This window comes from Ailuropoda melanoleuca, chromosome 6 (genome assembly GCF_002007445.2).
Source record: "Ailuropoda melanoleuca isolate Jingjing chromosome 6, ASM200744v2, whole genome shotgun sequence".
Lineage (NCBI taxonomy): Eukaryota > Metazoa > Chordata > Mammalia > Carnivora > Ursidae > Ailuropoda > Ailuropoda melanoleuca.
This window is the reverse complement of record NC_048223.1, coordinates 29,018,648-29,035,339: the sequence shown is the minus strand read 5'-3', so window position 1 is coordinate 29,035,339 and position 16,692 is coordinate 29,018,648. Positions and strand designations below refer to the sequence as shown.

At 36.3% G+C, this 16,692-nt stretch overlaps 1 long non-coding RNA gene across 1 annotated transcript in view; it reads right to left on the bottom strand.

The window, feature by feature from the left end:
* Positions 1–12,218, bottom strand: part of LOC117802577 — a 64,804-nt gene extending 52,586 nt beyond the window's left edge. Inside the window, exon 1 of the long non-coding RNA XR_004625939.1 lies at positions 12,105–12,218. This is a non-coding gene — a long non-coding RNA (uncharacterized LOC117802577). The remainder of the gene's footprint in view (positions 1–12,104) is intronic.
* Positions 12,219–16,692: the final 4,474 nt, after the last annotated feature.

The following is a 16,692-nucleotide window of genomic DNA, read 5'->3' as shown; positions in this document are numbered from 1 at the left end:
AATCTAGATCATGGACATAAATGTACACTTAATCTCAGCTAGCTGTACCCCAAATGATCATGGGAAATGGGCTTTAAATAGTGAAGACTTCAGTTATCACTCATACATATTTGTATTAAGGATAGAGCCTGTAATTCTTTGAGGGTGTTTATGTGTGCAGAGACCATCTATCGTCATTCCCATTGAGAAGCAGTACACTAGGAGATTCCTGAGATCAAATCTCAGCCTCCACTTGTTATATGACCTAGGGTAAGTGTCAGTTTCCTTGATTGCAAAATGCAGATTATAGTAATAGACAATTTATAGGCTTATGTAGGTGATATACTTAATATAGGGCTTGACATGTACTATGTGCTGCGTTATTATCATCATCATTGTTATTATTATCCTATTCTGCTAACTACTTGGTCAACAGAAATGAAGAAATTAAGAATCCACCTGGTAGATTTTTTTGGTAAAACATATTAAATTTTACTACCAAAATCCCACTTGCATTTTGCCTAGGACAAGTCACAAGGAAGAAATGATGAAATTATGAAAGTAATCTTCATGCTTTAAAACTGCTCAGAGAGTTATTATAATAAGTTGTCCTGTCATAATTCATGTCCCTGTATTATTTTTCTTACCTGTCACCCTTTCTCAGCACACTGCTTTCCAAGGCCACAAGTAGTGTACTGTAACTGCTTATAGGTCTGCACAATGGACTATAGGAAGTTTCTGGATATTTTCTCTTTTTAAAAATCTACAGAAGTAACATGATGTAGTTATAACATATTTAAAGCATACAAAAGAGAAAGTAAAAATTATAGTCCAAACCAAACAACAGTAATTAAAAAAAAAAACCCAAACCTTTTCCATTCCAATCCTAATTCCCAGTAATCACTATGAATATGATTAACTAAATGGCTGTGTTATGTCTATTGCATGTTCTGGAGACTGGTGCATTGGTAGTCCCTAAAGGACCACATTTTCTGGTATCCATGTCTTTGTGTAGTTCCCTCCCACACTGATACTGAGCTTGGCCATGTGACTTGATTTGACCAAATGGACAGCAAATCTTGACAGGTACTTCCACAAGGGGGCTTGTCCTCTTGGAACGCTGTCTCTTGGAAATCATCTGCCGTGTAAGAAGTCCAACTACCATGGGACCACCATTCTGTGTGGAGAGCCATGTGAAGAGAGAGAGGCCATGTGAGGCACGCTGAGGCACCAGATGTGAGTGAAGCCTTTTGGAACTTCCAGCCTAGGCTGGTCACTAGCTGTCGTAGCACATTATTGACCACCAGTCAATACTACACCTGTATTCCCATCCCACAGAATCGTGAGAAATAATAAATTATGTTCTGTTAAGCCATACATTTTGGAGTGGTTTGTTATGCAGTATTAGATGACAGAAATAAGTAGATATGCTATAGTTTATTTTACTAGTGTCCTTTAAATAACTATATAGATTAGAACTGACTTTTAGTTATTTTAAACAAAAGAAACAATCATTCTTTTATAGATATGTGTGTACACTCATGCCAGTATATCTATAGGATAGACTTTTCTTGATAAGATTGCCAGGTCATAGAGTAAAGGGATTTAAAATATTGATACTGTTGCATTGTCCTTTCATAAAGGCTATATCAATTTACATTTTCACCAACATGAATTGTATCACCTATTTCGTTACATTCTTGTTAATATTTTGTTATCAAGCTTCTAAACATTTGCCACTATATTTCATTGTTATTTTACTGAGCTTCTTTTTATTACTGTCTGAATATGAGTTTAACATCTACCGTTCCCTCTTCAGGGACAATTTTTATTGGATTGTTTGCTTTTCTCAATTTTGATTTGTAAGAACCATTTAGGTATTAAAGATATTAGCCCTTCATCTGGGCTAAGTGTTCAAAATATTTCCTTCCAATCTATTGATTCAAACTACATACATTTGTTTATGGTATCTTGCAGTTTACAAAGGTAATGAAATTGTATCTTGTCAGGTCTCAAAAATTTTCCTTCATGTTTTCTACATTTCTTGGAAAACTTTATAATTATCTTCCTTATAGTGAGATTATTATAAGTATTTACTATATTGTCTTCTATAGCATATATGGTTAAAATAGATTTAAATTGATAAATAGTTATTTATCTGGAATTTGTTTTTGTGGGTGGTGTGAAATAATGATATAATATTTTTTCCAAGTAGATAGCCAATTGTCTTAAAATTAGTTATTGAGTAGTTTTCCCTTTCCCCGCTGATTCAAAATGCCTTCAGGTGGTGGGAAGATGGCAATGCAGGAGGATCCTAGGCTCCCCTCTTCCCACAATACACACAGGTAACACCCATATCAGTGTAAATAACCCAGAAAACAACCAGAAGACTGGCAGAACAGACTCTCCACAGCTCAATGTAGAGAAGAGGCCACATCAAAGACAGAAGGAAGAGTGGAGATGTGGTTGGGAGCCAGACTGACCATGAGACTGTCTGCGGGATGGAGGAAAAGTAGGGGGTGCAAAGGGGGTAGAGAAGCAGATCCCACACCAGGTATCCCAGGCATGGGGGATCTGCACTGGGAAGACAAATCTCCATAGTATTTGGTTTTGAAAACCAGAAGTGCCGAGTTTCATGAGTTCTTACAATCAGTGGGGCTTAATACTTGGAATTTTAAAAATCAGCTGGTTTAGCTCTGGGAGAGCCAGAGGGCAATAGGATACTGAGTCCCTGCCCTTAAGGAGATAGCATAACAAATAGCCCCACTGAGATACAGCATAGAAACAGCGGTTTGAAAAATGGGATATACGGGAGGGAGATTTGTTTACTAGTCTCGGAGCAGGTGCTGGAAGGGCAGAGATCTTTGGAAGACTATTCCAAAAATGAAAGAGCTGATGGGCACCATTTCCTTCCCATGCTCCTGAGTCTAGATACACAGGCATCTGTCAGAACCATGGAGCACCAACACTTTCCACCTAGCTTGCTAATAGCATGCCCTACCCCTGTGCTTTTCTGTAGACTTAACCCCTCCAGCCTGAGGAAGGAATTTTCTCAGGCAGGTGCAGGCCCCCTCCCACAGTAGACAGGCAAGGGCCTTGCTGGCACCATGGGTCCCATGCACATGTTTCCTGCAGACCATCCCCCTCCAACAAGCCCTTGCCAGGAATACATCCAAAGTGGTGCCACACACATGCCAGTGTGCAAGCAGCACCAGGAAGAACCAGTACCACCCCAGAGGGACTCCTGCCCTGGTGAGAATGGACGATAACCACACACACCAGTTTGACTTCCGTCCCAGCAGTAGGCTGGGGTCAAATATCCGGTCTCATTGTGGGCCCTGCCCACCAATGAAAGCTTTTCAAGGCACAACACAGGGAAATCACCCTGCAGTTCGCTGCTACCGCATCTCTGGCAAGTACCTGGTTTGATTCAATTCAAGCTCAAGGTGGTCCCAGACTGGCCACTAACAACAGCGGGACCAAACCCTGCCCACAACAGGAAGAATGACCATTACAGATGACCGGACTGAAGACAAACGTGAATCAGCCACAACACTAGGACGTTCAACACACGTAGGAGACACCCCTAAAGTACCAGATTCCGGCAAACAGGGAACACTGAAGTGTAGGGCACTACAGGAGCTCTTCTTCATGAGGCTACTTGTTCAAGAACAGATGTAGCCGGTTTCTCTAACATATAGAAACAGACAGACAAGATGAGGAGACAGAGGACTATGTCTCAAATGAAAGAACAGGACAAAATCACAAGAAGAGAGCTAATGAGATAGACATAAGTAATAGAGAATTTAAAGTAATGATCATAAAGATACTCACTGGACATGAGAAAAGAACGGAAGACCTCAGTGAGACCCTCAATAAGAGATAGAAAACATAAAAAAGAACCAGTCAGGTATGATGAACTCAATCACTGAAATTAAAAATACACTAGAGGAAATAATAGTAGATGAGCGGAAGCAGAGGAACAGATCAGTGACCTGGATGACCGAGTAATGGAAAACCATCAAGCTGAAAAGGAGAGAGAAAAAAATAATTTAAAAAAATGGAATAAGGGAACTCAGTGACACCATCAAGCATAATAACATTTGCATTATAGGGATCCCAGAAGAAGACGAGAGAGAAAGGGGGCGGGTAGAAAATTCACTTGAAGAAATAATATCTGAAGCTTCTCAAATCTGGGGAAGGAAATAGAAATCCAGATTTAGGATGCACAGAAAGCCCCCAACAAAATCAATCCAAGGAGGTCCATACTAACACATAGTAACTAAAATGGCAAAAAGTAGTAATAAAGAAAGCATTTTTAAGGCAGCAAGAGAAAAGAAAACAGGTACATACAAGGGAAACCACATAAGGCTATCAACTGGTTTTTCAGCAGATACTTTGCAAGCCAAAAGAAAGTGCCATGATATATTCAAAGCAAAGAAAGAAAGAAAGAAAGAAAGAAAGAAAGAAAGAAAGAAAGAAAGAAAACAATAACAACAACCCCACAACCTGGCATACTGTGTCCAGAAAGACTGTCCTTCAAAATGGAGAGATGAAGAGTTTCCCAAACAAAAGTTAAAAGAACTCATGACCACTAAACCAGCCCTGTAAGGAATGTTAAGGGGACTCTGAGTAGAAAGTAAGGACCATAAGCAGGAGTAAGAAAAGTAGGAAACACAAAAGCAGTAAAATTAAGTATATACATAAAAATCAATCAAGGTATTCACAAAATAAAATGATGTAAACTATGATACCATGGACTTAAACATGGAGTGGGACAGAGAGAGGAGTAAAAATTTAGTGCTTTTAGAATAGGTTTAAATTTAAGAGACAATCAACTTAATATAGACCGCTATATGCATAAGATATTATATATAAACCTAGTGGTAACCACAGATCAAAAACTGGTATTATATATGGAAAAAATAAAGAGAAAGGAATCTAAATATATCACTATAGTAAGCCAACAAGTTCTGAGAGAAGACAGCAAGAGAAGAAAGGAACAGAGAAGGACTACAAAAACAACCATAAAACAAATAACAAAATGGCAATAGCTATATATTTATCAATAATTACTTTCAATTTAAATGGACTAAATGCTCAATCAAAACACAGGGTGATGGCATGGATTAAAACAACAACAACAACAACAACAACAAAAAGACCAAATTATATGCTGCCTACAAGATACTCATTTTAGATTTAAAGACATATGCAGATTGAAAATGAAGGGATGGGAAAGCATTTACCATGCAAATGGAAGTGAAAAGAAAGCCAGAGTAGCAATACTTCTATGGAACAAAATAGACTTTAAATAAAGACTGTAACAAGAGATAAAGAAGGACACTATATAATCATAAAGGAGACAATTGAACAAGAGGATATAACGACTGTAAATATTTATTCACACAACATGAGAGCACCCAAATATATAAAGCAGCTAATAACAAACATAAAGGAAGTAACTGATAAGAATATGATAATAGTAGGGGACTGTAATACCCCACTTACATCAATGGACAGATCTAAACAGAACATGAACAAGGAAACAATGGCTTTGAATGATGCATTGGACCAGATGGATTTAACAGATATATTCAGAACATTCTATCCTAAAACAGCAGAATACACATTCTTGTCAAGTGCACATGGAACATTCTAGAATATGTTACATATTGGGCCATAAAATAAGTCTCAACAAATTTAAAAAGATTGAAATCATACCATGCATTGTTTCCAACAACAATGCTATAGAACTAGAAATCAAGCACAAGAAAATATATGGAAAGAACATAAATACGTAGAGGTTAAATAACATGCTATGAAATAATGAATGGGTCAACTGATAAATCAAAGAAGAAATAAAATAAATCCATGGAGACAAATGAAAATGAAAAACAACTTCCAAAATCTTTGGGGTGCAACAAAAGCTGTACTAGGAGGGAAGTTTATAGCAATACAGCCCTACCTAAAGAAGCAAGAAAAATCACAAAAAAACCCACAAAAAAACCAAACCCTATTCTTACATGTAAAGGAACTAGAAAAAGAAGAAAGAAAAGCTAAAACCAGGAGAAGGAAGAAATAATAAAGATTAGAGCAGAAATAAATGAAATCGAAACTAAAAAAACAAAACAAAACAATAGAACAGATCAATGAAACCAGAAACTGGTTCTTTTTTCTTTCTTTCTTTTTTTTTAAATTCTAGTATAGTTAACATACAGTATTGTATTAATTTCAGGTATACAATATAGTGATTCAACAAGTCTATACATTACTCAATGTTCACTGTGATAAGGATACTCAATCCCCTTCACCTGTTTCAACCATCCCCAAACCCACCTTCCCTCTGGTAAACATCAGTTTGTTCTCTAGATCTAAGAGCCTGCTTTTTTGGTCTTTTTTCTTTGTTCATTTGTTTTGTATCTTAAATCCCACATATGAGTGAAATCATATGATATTTCTCTTTCTCTGACTGGCTTATTTCCTTAGCATTTTACTCTTGAAATCCATCCATCCATGTTTTTGAAAAGATCAACAAAATTGATAAACCTTTAGCCAGACTTATAAAAAAAAGAGAAAGGACTCAAAAAGGACCAGATAAAGACACTACTTAAAAAAGAGAACTACAGGCCATTATATCTGATGACCACAGATGCAAAAACGCTCAACAAAATAGTAGCGTACCAAATCCAACAGTATATTTTAAAAAATCATTCACCAGGATTGAATGAGATTTATTCCTGGGATGCAAGAATGGTTCAACATTCACAAATCAATCAATGGAATACATCACCTCAACAAGAGAACGTATAAAAACCATATGATCATTTCAATAGACGGAGAAAAAGCATTTAACAAAGTACAACATCCATCATGATAAAAACTCTCAACAAAGTAGGTTTAGAGGGATTCTGCATCCACATAATAAAGGCCATATATGAAAAACCCACAGCAAGCATCATACTCACTGGGGAAAAACTGAAATTGTCCCCTAAAATCAGGAACAAGACAAGGATGTCCACTCTCAGCACTTTTATTCAACATAATACATAGTCCTACCTGTAGCAATCAGAAAAGAAAAATAAATAAAAGGCACCCAAATCAGTAAGGAAGAAGTAAAACTTTCACTATTTGTAGATGACATGTTACTATATATAGATAAAACCGTAAATACTCCACCAAAAACTGCTCGAATCAATAAATGAATTCAGTAAGTTTGCAGGATACGAAATCAATATACACAAATCCATTGCATTTCTATACACTAGTAATGAAGTAGCAGAAAGACATTAAGAAAGCAGTCCCAGTTATAATAATAAATACTAAAATAATAAATAAATAATAAATACCTAGGGATAAATAAATAAACAATAAAATAATAAAACACCTAGAGATAAACTTAGCCAAGTAGGTGAAAGACTTGTACTTTGAAAACCACAAACATTGATGAAAGAAATTGAAGATGACACAAACTGAAAATATTCCATGCTCATGGATTGTGAGAACAAACATTGTTAAAATGTCCATTCTACCCACAGCAATCTACACCTTTAATGCAATTCCTATCATAATACCAACAGCAGTTTTTACAGAACTAGATAAAACATTCCTAAAATTGGTATGGAACCACAAAAGACCATAATAGCCAAAGCAACCTTGAAAAAGAAAAACAAAACTAGAGATATCACAATCCCAGATTCCAAGTTATGCTACAAAGCTGTAGTAATCAAAACAGTATGGTACTGTCACAAAAAATAGACACATGGAGGGGTGATTGGGTGATTTAGTTGGTGGTTTCAGCTCAGGTCATGATCTCAGAGTCGTGAGGTTGAGCGCCTTGTCAGGCTCTGCACTGAGAATGGAGCCTACTTAAGATTCTTGCTCTCCCTCTCCCTCTGACCACCCCCAACTCACACTGCTATCTCTCTCTCTCAATAATTAAATAAAATATTAAACACAAAATAGACATAAGGATCAACAGAACAGAATAGGGAGCCCAGAAATAAACTCAGGATTATATGGCCAATTAATCTTTTTTTTTTTTTTAAAGATTTTATTTGTTTATTTGACAGAGATAGAGACAGCCAGCGAGAGGGAACACAAGCAGGGGGAGTGGGAGAGGAAGAAGCAGGCTCATAGCAGGAGGAGCCTGATGTGGGGCTCGATCCCATAATGCTGGGATCACGCCCTGAGCCGGAGGCAGACACTTAACCGCTGTGCCACCCAGGCGCCCCATGGCCAATTAATCTTTGATAAAGGAAGCATGAATATGCAATGAGAAAAAGAGAGTCTCTTCAACAAATGATGTTAGGAAAAGTGGACAACAACATGCAAAAGAATGAAACAGGACCACTTTTTTTCACCATACACAAAAATAAACTCAAACTGTATGAAAGACCAAAGTGTGAGACCTGAAACCATAAAAATCCTGGAAGAAAGCACATGCGGTAATTTCTCTTACATTGGCCAGAGCAACATTTTTCTAGATACGTCTCCTGAGTCAAGGAAAACAAAAGTAAAAATAAGCTATTGGGACTACATCAAAATAAAAAGCTTCTGCACAGCAAAGGAAACAACCAACAAAACTAAAAGATAAACTACTGAATGGGAGAAGATATTTGCAAATGACATATCCAATAAAGAATGAGCATCCAAAATATACAAAGTTATACAAGTCAACACCAAAAAACCAAATTCCCAATTAGAAATGGGTGGTAGACATGAACAGATATTTCTTTAAAAGGAGACCTACAGACAACCAACTGATACATGAAAAGATGCTTATCATCACTAATCATGAGGCAAATGCAAATCAAAAGCACAATGAGATATCACCTCATACCTGTCAGAGTGGCTAAATCAAAAACACAAGAAACAACAAGTGTTGGTGAGGATGTGGAGAAAAAGGAGCCCTCATGCACTGTTGGTGGGAATGCAAACTGGTGCAGCCACTTTGAAAAACAGTATGGAAGTTCCCCCCAAAATTAAAAATAGAATTACCATATGATCCAGTAATTCTACTCCTGGGCATTTAGGCAAAGAATATGAAAACACTAATTTGGAAAGATATAGGCATCCCAATGTTTATTGCAGCATTATTTACAATAGCCCAAATAAGGAAGCAACCCAAGTGTCCAAGGATAGACGAATGGATAAAGAAGTGGTATACATACATATAATACATATATTATATAACATATATAATAGAATATTACTTAGTCATCAAAGAGAATGAAATCTTGCCATTTGCAACAACATGGATGGGTCTCGAGGGTATAATGCTAAGTGAAATAAGTCAGTCAAAACAAATACTATATCCACATGATTTCACTCGTATATGGAATTTAAGTTACAAAACAAATGAACAAAGATAAAAGAGACAAACCAAAAAATGGACTCTTAATTATAGAGAACAAACTGATATTAGCCAGAAGGAGGTGGGGAGGATGAGTGAAATAGGTGAAGGAGATTAAGAGTACACTTATCACAATGAACACTGAGAAATGTACAGAATTATTGAATCGCTGAATTGTACAAAACACTGTATGTTGGTTATATTGGAATTAAAAATTTTTAAATGTGAAGAAAAATGTGAAAAAATAAAAATACAAAATAAAATGATATTAGTTTCCTGAATGTAACCTGGGTTTGTTTCTGGACACTATTTTTTTTTCTATTTACAATAACAAGGTTCTTGAAACCATCCTGAGTTTTTCTTAATAGCATAGTGAAGTTGACAAACTGTTCAGCCCACTCCAAAATTTGAAATGAGAAATTCTATTTGCTGAAGAGTCAGGTTGTACATACCTATCTAATTCACTAGGGCACACTTAGAATTTTGTAAAAAGGACATTATATTTCATTTAGAACCACAAGAAGATGCTGTAAAACAGAGCAATTAATATCTGAAGTCAACAGTAAATAGAAAAATTAACCTGAGAAAGCATTTTTGGATGCCACATAAAATTGTCTTAAATGCTATATGATGATCCCAATTCCTTGTCTGCCTTCCTTCCCATACCTCCAGCAATGCAAAAGTTAATGAATACCACATAGAACTAGAAGGAAAAAAATCCGTTGAGAAGATTAAAGCTGGTTGGGGAGGAAGGATGCCAAGAATTTGTTACCCAAACTCAGAATAATTGTTCAGAATAATTGTAAAATAATGGCATCTGAAACATCTGAGAGGGAGTGGAGGGCTTTTCTATATTTTCCAGGAATGACAGAAGATTGTCACTTCTCCTGAGTCTAAACTGGGTATAGTCTTTATAATACGTTAACTAATTTTGTAAACCTTTTTGATTTTACTTTGTTAGTTCAAATGGATGGAGGCGAGCACGTTCACAGTTAGCGGTGTTCAGTTTTAAACAAATAAAATCCATTTGTCCCTCATGTGAAGGAAATGCTCAGACTCTTCCTAGGCTCCGATGTAGCTCCACCCCTTATATAATTTGCTTGATTTTTTTCAGTTTTGATGGTTTTATTAGGTTCATATAACTACATTGCTCGGTTTTTTTGACGCTCTCTGGTAAAATGGTGTACTAAAATTGGGTTTCCTAGAGCAACAGAAAAGTGTTATAACCAGTGTCCTGACACAGATATTGATCTTGGGCAACCTGTAAAAACAGTAAGTGGTTTGAAGCCTGGACTTGCAGGGGCCTCCTCTAATTCTACCCTTGAATTTGTGGGCATACTTTGAAGAGCTGTTGACCAATAAATGCATCTTTAGTCTTAGAACAATTCAAAACTAAATGGACTTGCGTATTAACATGTTTAAAAACTCAACATTAACTCTGACTCTCCTCTCACTTTATAATTGATTTTGGCATTTTCTCTTTATTGTTTAAAAAAATCTATTTTCTCCTTAGTACCAAAATGCAGTTTGAAGACTAGAAACATGGGGAAAAAAAAAAACACAATCCAAATGATTCATAGTCCTACTATAAAAAGTGAAGTGCTCTTAAGTAATTTACTCTACGATCTTGGAGTCACATACATTTTTTTTTTTAATGTTTGTGCCCTCACTAGGAATAAATTGTAACATGTTTTCCATTTTTTTTCACCTCTCTTTCTTTGTGAAATGCAAATACAAAAATACCACACGTCTGCCACCTCTGTGCCCCCACCCTCAGAGAGAGGCACATTCACATTTTTTCTGTGACTTAGGGCCCAGTTCAAGTGGCATTTTCATTTCATTGATTTTTCAGATAATTACTTCTATAAATAAACTTAACCTCCCTAAGCTCTTCATCTTTTTAAAATGCCATTTGTAAACTTCGTATTTTGTGTTTTACTTACATACCTATCTTCCCTATTACATATAACGTTCTTGAGGATAAGGCATTAGTCAAGATTTATCTCCTTATAAAGGATAAAGTCACAGCTTAAGTAAAACAAGATAATTTCTTTTTAGTAAGATAAATTCTCAGAACACTGAGAAATCTGACAGGCTTCAGGCATGGATGGATCCAGAGGCTCAGTCTCTTTCTCTTCCTCTCAGCTCTGCTCATCTCAATTTGACCTCATCCTTCTTACAGACATTTTTCACACCCTTTTTACGGAACAATTCATTTTGAAAGGGCACTTCTTTCTTGATAAATATGGCAGAAAAGTCCCAAAGAAGACTCTTATCTGTCTTAGATAATTTATCCATCCGAACCCATCACATTAGCCAGAAGAAAGGAACACGTTGATTGGTAGGCTTGGGCCATGTGCACCATCTTGTGGCTGAGTACGCACAATAGAAGAAATCAGAAAGGAATGAAAGGAATCCAGAGATATAAGCTAGTGATGGGATCCTTTTTTGATTTACCTTTGGGCACTCCATGTTCTTAGATGGTGCGTTGGCATGTATTTGGTAAGTATTCATAAATATTTGTTGAATGAAATGACCATATCATTAATTACTTTCTACCCAGTAGTGGGTGAAGAGGGGGGCATTAACATTTTTTAAGGTATTTTGAGCTCTTTGAGATCTATTAACATAGTTAAGAAGACTAGCTTTGCTGTTCAGAATTGTTTCCTGAAAGAGTTTCATTAAACGGATTTTACATAAAGGCGAAGAAAACTTAAGGGGAATAGACACCTGTCTATAGTGAAAAGTAGGGAGAGAAAGAGGTACTTACCTGGAACTTTAAAAAAAAATGGATAGCTTCTATTTGCCCCTCCAGATTCCCCGTTCACCTGCTCTGTGTCTGGGGAGGCTGATCTGTAGTATGGCATCACCAGCTTCCCTTGACCTTTGGTTTTTAGTGGGGTTTAGCTAATGGGAGGCATCTGCAGAAAATCAGAAGGCAGGAAGTGAGAAGGGTTGGGTGTTTGTTCCTCTAACTTCTGCATTGCCAGGTCATTGTGGGTTGGCTACAAGTCTCTTCAAAAAGCCATAGTTCAGGGGTGCCTGGGTGGCACAGTCGTTAAGCGTCTGCCTTCGGCTCAGGGTGTGATCCCAGCATTCTGGGATTGAGCCCCACATCAGGCTCCTCAGCTAGGAGCCTGCTTCTTCCTCTCCCACTCCTCCTGCTTGTATTCCCTCTCTTGCTGGCTGTCTCTGTCAAATAAATAAATAAAATCTTAAAAAAAAAAAGCCATAGTTCATTTCATATAGCTAGTTCTCTAGATTTTGGTAATGATTTCTTCTTTTTGCCACTTCAGCCTGAGGGGTGGTAATGGTTACCAATGCTGCACCATGTTGGTTTTTCTAAAACCCTTTCACACTTTTATATACAGTCCACTTACTGAACTCTCTTTAAATCAGCCAGTTAGAGTATGCTCTATGTTTCCTGTTGGGATTAATACTAGCCCAACCAAAATGGAATATAAACAAACAAACAACAAACAAAGCCTACAATCCAATAACCTTAAAATATTTACTGTATGGGGTAGAGTGGGGAGGAAGACAGATGGGTTCTTGACCACCCTCAATCTTCATTTTTTGCAGCATTTGTCCCATTAGAGCTGTCCTGGATGGTCATTCTCATGGAATTTTATTGGTACCGAAAACGTTTTGTTTTTCTTTTTGAGGAGTAACACTATTCCAGGCCCAATAGCCAGTTGGTATTTATGAATTTTAATCTTTGGAAAGCTAGAGGTTTACTTCTAGAGATAAGGCTGGCATAAATCCTTTGGCCCTCTACTTAGACATAGGATTTTTAACTAATAAATTAAGGGAAAGAGCAGGCAGAAAAAAATTATTTCATTAATCATCATCAGTCCACCAAAACCAAAGGATCTAGCTGGACAATTCCACTAATGTGTGGCCCAAGTGACAAAGCATGCTTTGAGTTTGAAGAAAAGGAGTGTTTCTCTCATGCCAATTAAAGCAAAATTAATATTAAGATATTTCAAATGGATTTCTGCAAGCATTGTTATCAGCTAAGGAGCTCCACCGTGTTCTTTGGTTTTAAAGTGAATTATTTTGCAATGAAGGTAAAATGTATTATTCTCCTTTCACTGTGACATTTACTCCCAGCCTGTTTATCCCAATGCAGCTGCTGTGTAAGTCAGTGCTTTTTTCTTTTTCTTTCTTTTTTCTTTCTCTTTTCATTTTAAAGGCATATATGCGAGTCATCTGACCCAGGTTGTACACGAGCTATACAGCATATGGTTGGGGTAAAGAACATCATATCTTTTGTTCAACAGTTTTTGTATTTCTTTCCAGTCTTTTGCTTCCCTGGTCCTCAAATAAGGCTAATTACAAAGAAAAAAAAAAGGTGGGACTGGTGGAGAGGGAGCCTTTAAAACCATTCCTTTTGCAGCATGGAACAAAAGAGAGTACCAAGGGCATGGCTAGGCCTCAACAAAAAAGAAAAGAGAAAAATCACCTAATGAGGATGTCGAGATAAGTGCTCGTGAAGAAAACTGGCAAAAAAGAGCTTTTAGTCTAAAATCCATAAATAAGTGTGCATCAGATGGGTACTAGAACATTTTTAACAAGCTAGGCCATGAAAACTACATCCTTCTATGCAAGAGCCTCAAAAAAAAAAATCTCCTTTCTTTACAAGATATTTTTCTTTCAAAAATTAATTTAAAAAGAAATACTTGAGAATTAAGATGTTTTATTCATGTCTCTGAATCCATTATAGAGTGGATACCATAGAAAGAGTTGTTTTTGAGACATAATTATCAATGCTGCTGGCTTCTTAGGGGTCAAAGGCTTTGCGTGAGTATATGAGGAAGTTATTCATGGAGAAGGGCCGAGTACAGGAGATTTTGACCTTGGAGGCTTCTGTTGCGTTTTTATTTTTAAAATAGGAGAATAAGCAGATATATTTGAAGTTTGTTAATTCTATGTAGCTCTTCTTTCTGTCTTTCCTGATATGTCTGAGCCTTGCCCTGGGCGCTAAAACAATAAAGGCCAGAAGTTTGAGGTTAAATTAATTACAAAAATACCAAAGAATCATTAGAGTTAGAAGGACCTTAAATTAACTACCTCTATAAAATTTAAGGAAGGGTGACAAAAAAGAGGTCCAAGGTGAAAGGAACTCCTATGACCTTAAGAAGGATTTAATTTTGTTGTGTATTTGACCTGAATGTATCTACATGTAGTCTATGTAAAGAAGAATATAGGAATGCATGTCATGGTGACCTTGAGATCACGCTGTCACATATATGTAGTGTCGTACTAGACGGAAGACTTGGTTGATTTAAAGATTTTCTTCCTTCCTCCCCCTTTTTTTTCTTTTGCCACTTGGTCAGGTAAATACACACATTGTATATATGTGAAAGTGTACTTCCTTTTTTTTTTCACACTAATCATCTCTCACTTTAATATGATGATAAAAATTAGAATCAATTTTGCTTTATCTTTTCCATGTTTCATGATTTTTTATATTTTATATTTTTATATTCTTCCATAGGGTTTATTAACTTCAAAGTCTTAAACTCTTCTCCTGCTGTTGAACATGAGAGGCTGTCTTTATTTTCTCCATATTATGACTATTGTTCTTCCTTTACTCAAGACCCAACGATGGCTCCACGCTGTACTCAGTAAAACAACCCAACATGATTCCTGCTTATTCTCTCATCCTAAACGCTGGTCCTTGTTGCCCTCCTCTGTATTTTCTTTTTCTATAGCAGCAATAACACTCTCTCATACTATAAAATATCCTTATTGTATTCACTATTTATTATCTGATTCTCCTGGTGGCCATAGATAGATCTTTACCCTTTTCACTCCCCAAGGCTCCCTAGGCACCTACCACACTGTCTCATCATGGGCCACAGTAGGCTCCCATAAACATTTGCTAAACTGAATCGAACTCTAGACAAGAAAAGCTCTAAATCTTTTTCTTTGTTGTATTGTTTTTTCAGGGTAAATCCTTTGGTACTCTGAAGAGCCTAGCATAAGAGGGGGTTTGGTCATAGAGTATGAACATTTTCATGATTTTTAATAAAAGTTGCCAGATTATCCTATAAAATAATCACCTTTGGTTTTTTTTTTGCAACCAGAAATATACCAATGTACATATTTTTCCACATTCTAACTAGCTTTAGATTAAAATATAAATGTTTTAGCTAGTATACTGGGAGTAAAAATACGGCTAATTCTTTGTTTTCATATGATTTCTTCCAATAAATATTGTTTAATATCTTTATATTTCATCAGTTGATATATTATAGAATTTCAATACGCATGCTGTTATACATCATGTAAATTTAATATTTGATTACTTAGAATTTTCCATGTTAAATATGTACTCATTCCTGGGGCTCATTATATTTTGGAGTTTTGGTGATATTCCTAGTTGTGCATACCAGTTCTGTGTTATATTCACTAATCGCTTTTGTTGTTCTAGTATTTTCTTATGTTTTCCTTTTATATGATAGTTAGTAATGCAGATTTTCATTTATGGAGACATTGAAAATGTTGCATATTTTTTACTACTTGCATTTTTCTACTGTTTCAATTATATGAAAATTAATTTTCTATAGCTAGGATGCATTGATATTTGAAATTTGTTGTTGGGTCTTTGTTTCATAAAAAGTGGCCTGTAGGCCAGCAGCAATTTATTGAATAGGAATCTGCATTTTCATAAGATCCTTAGGTGAGCACGCACATTAAAGTTTGGAAAGCACTGTTTTAAGTAGCTTCTCTCATCTCCTGAAATTAAGAGAGTGGTTTGCTGTATTGGAAGCAGTGATGGGTCAGACATACAGCTATTACCTGCTTTTGGTTGTTCACCCGGACAATGCAGCAATCTTTTCTAGATTGTCGGGCAATCCAGAATTTTCTAGAATTATTTAGAATGAGTATCTAGAATAATCTAGAATTTTCTAGATTGACTGGTCAATCAAGCACCCTGGCTTTGAGGTCAGACAGACTTGGGTTCAAATGATGCTCTATTATTTGTTAACTGTATTGGCCAAATCGCTTAACCACTCTATGCTCACTTGTCTCACTTGTAAAATAGAGACAAAAATAGTATCCATCTGAGAGGTTAATCGTGAGAATCAAATGAGAAGATATTTGCAAAGTGATTAGACACTGTCTGGTGTATGGTAAACATCAATAAATGGTAGCCATCATTATAATTATGATCTCATTGCAATCCTGGAAACCGATACTGCCCTAAACTCAATGCTGCAAAGATTTTGTGAGTCTCCTGATATTCAGAGATTTAAACAAACCCCTACCTAGAAATAAAAGAGAGATAAAAGGGAAGTAGTTTATAATAGGACAGTTATGAAAGTTCAGGCATGACTATACAAGGAAAG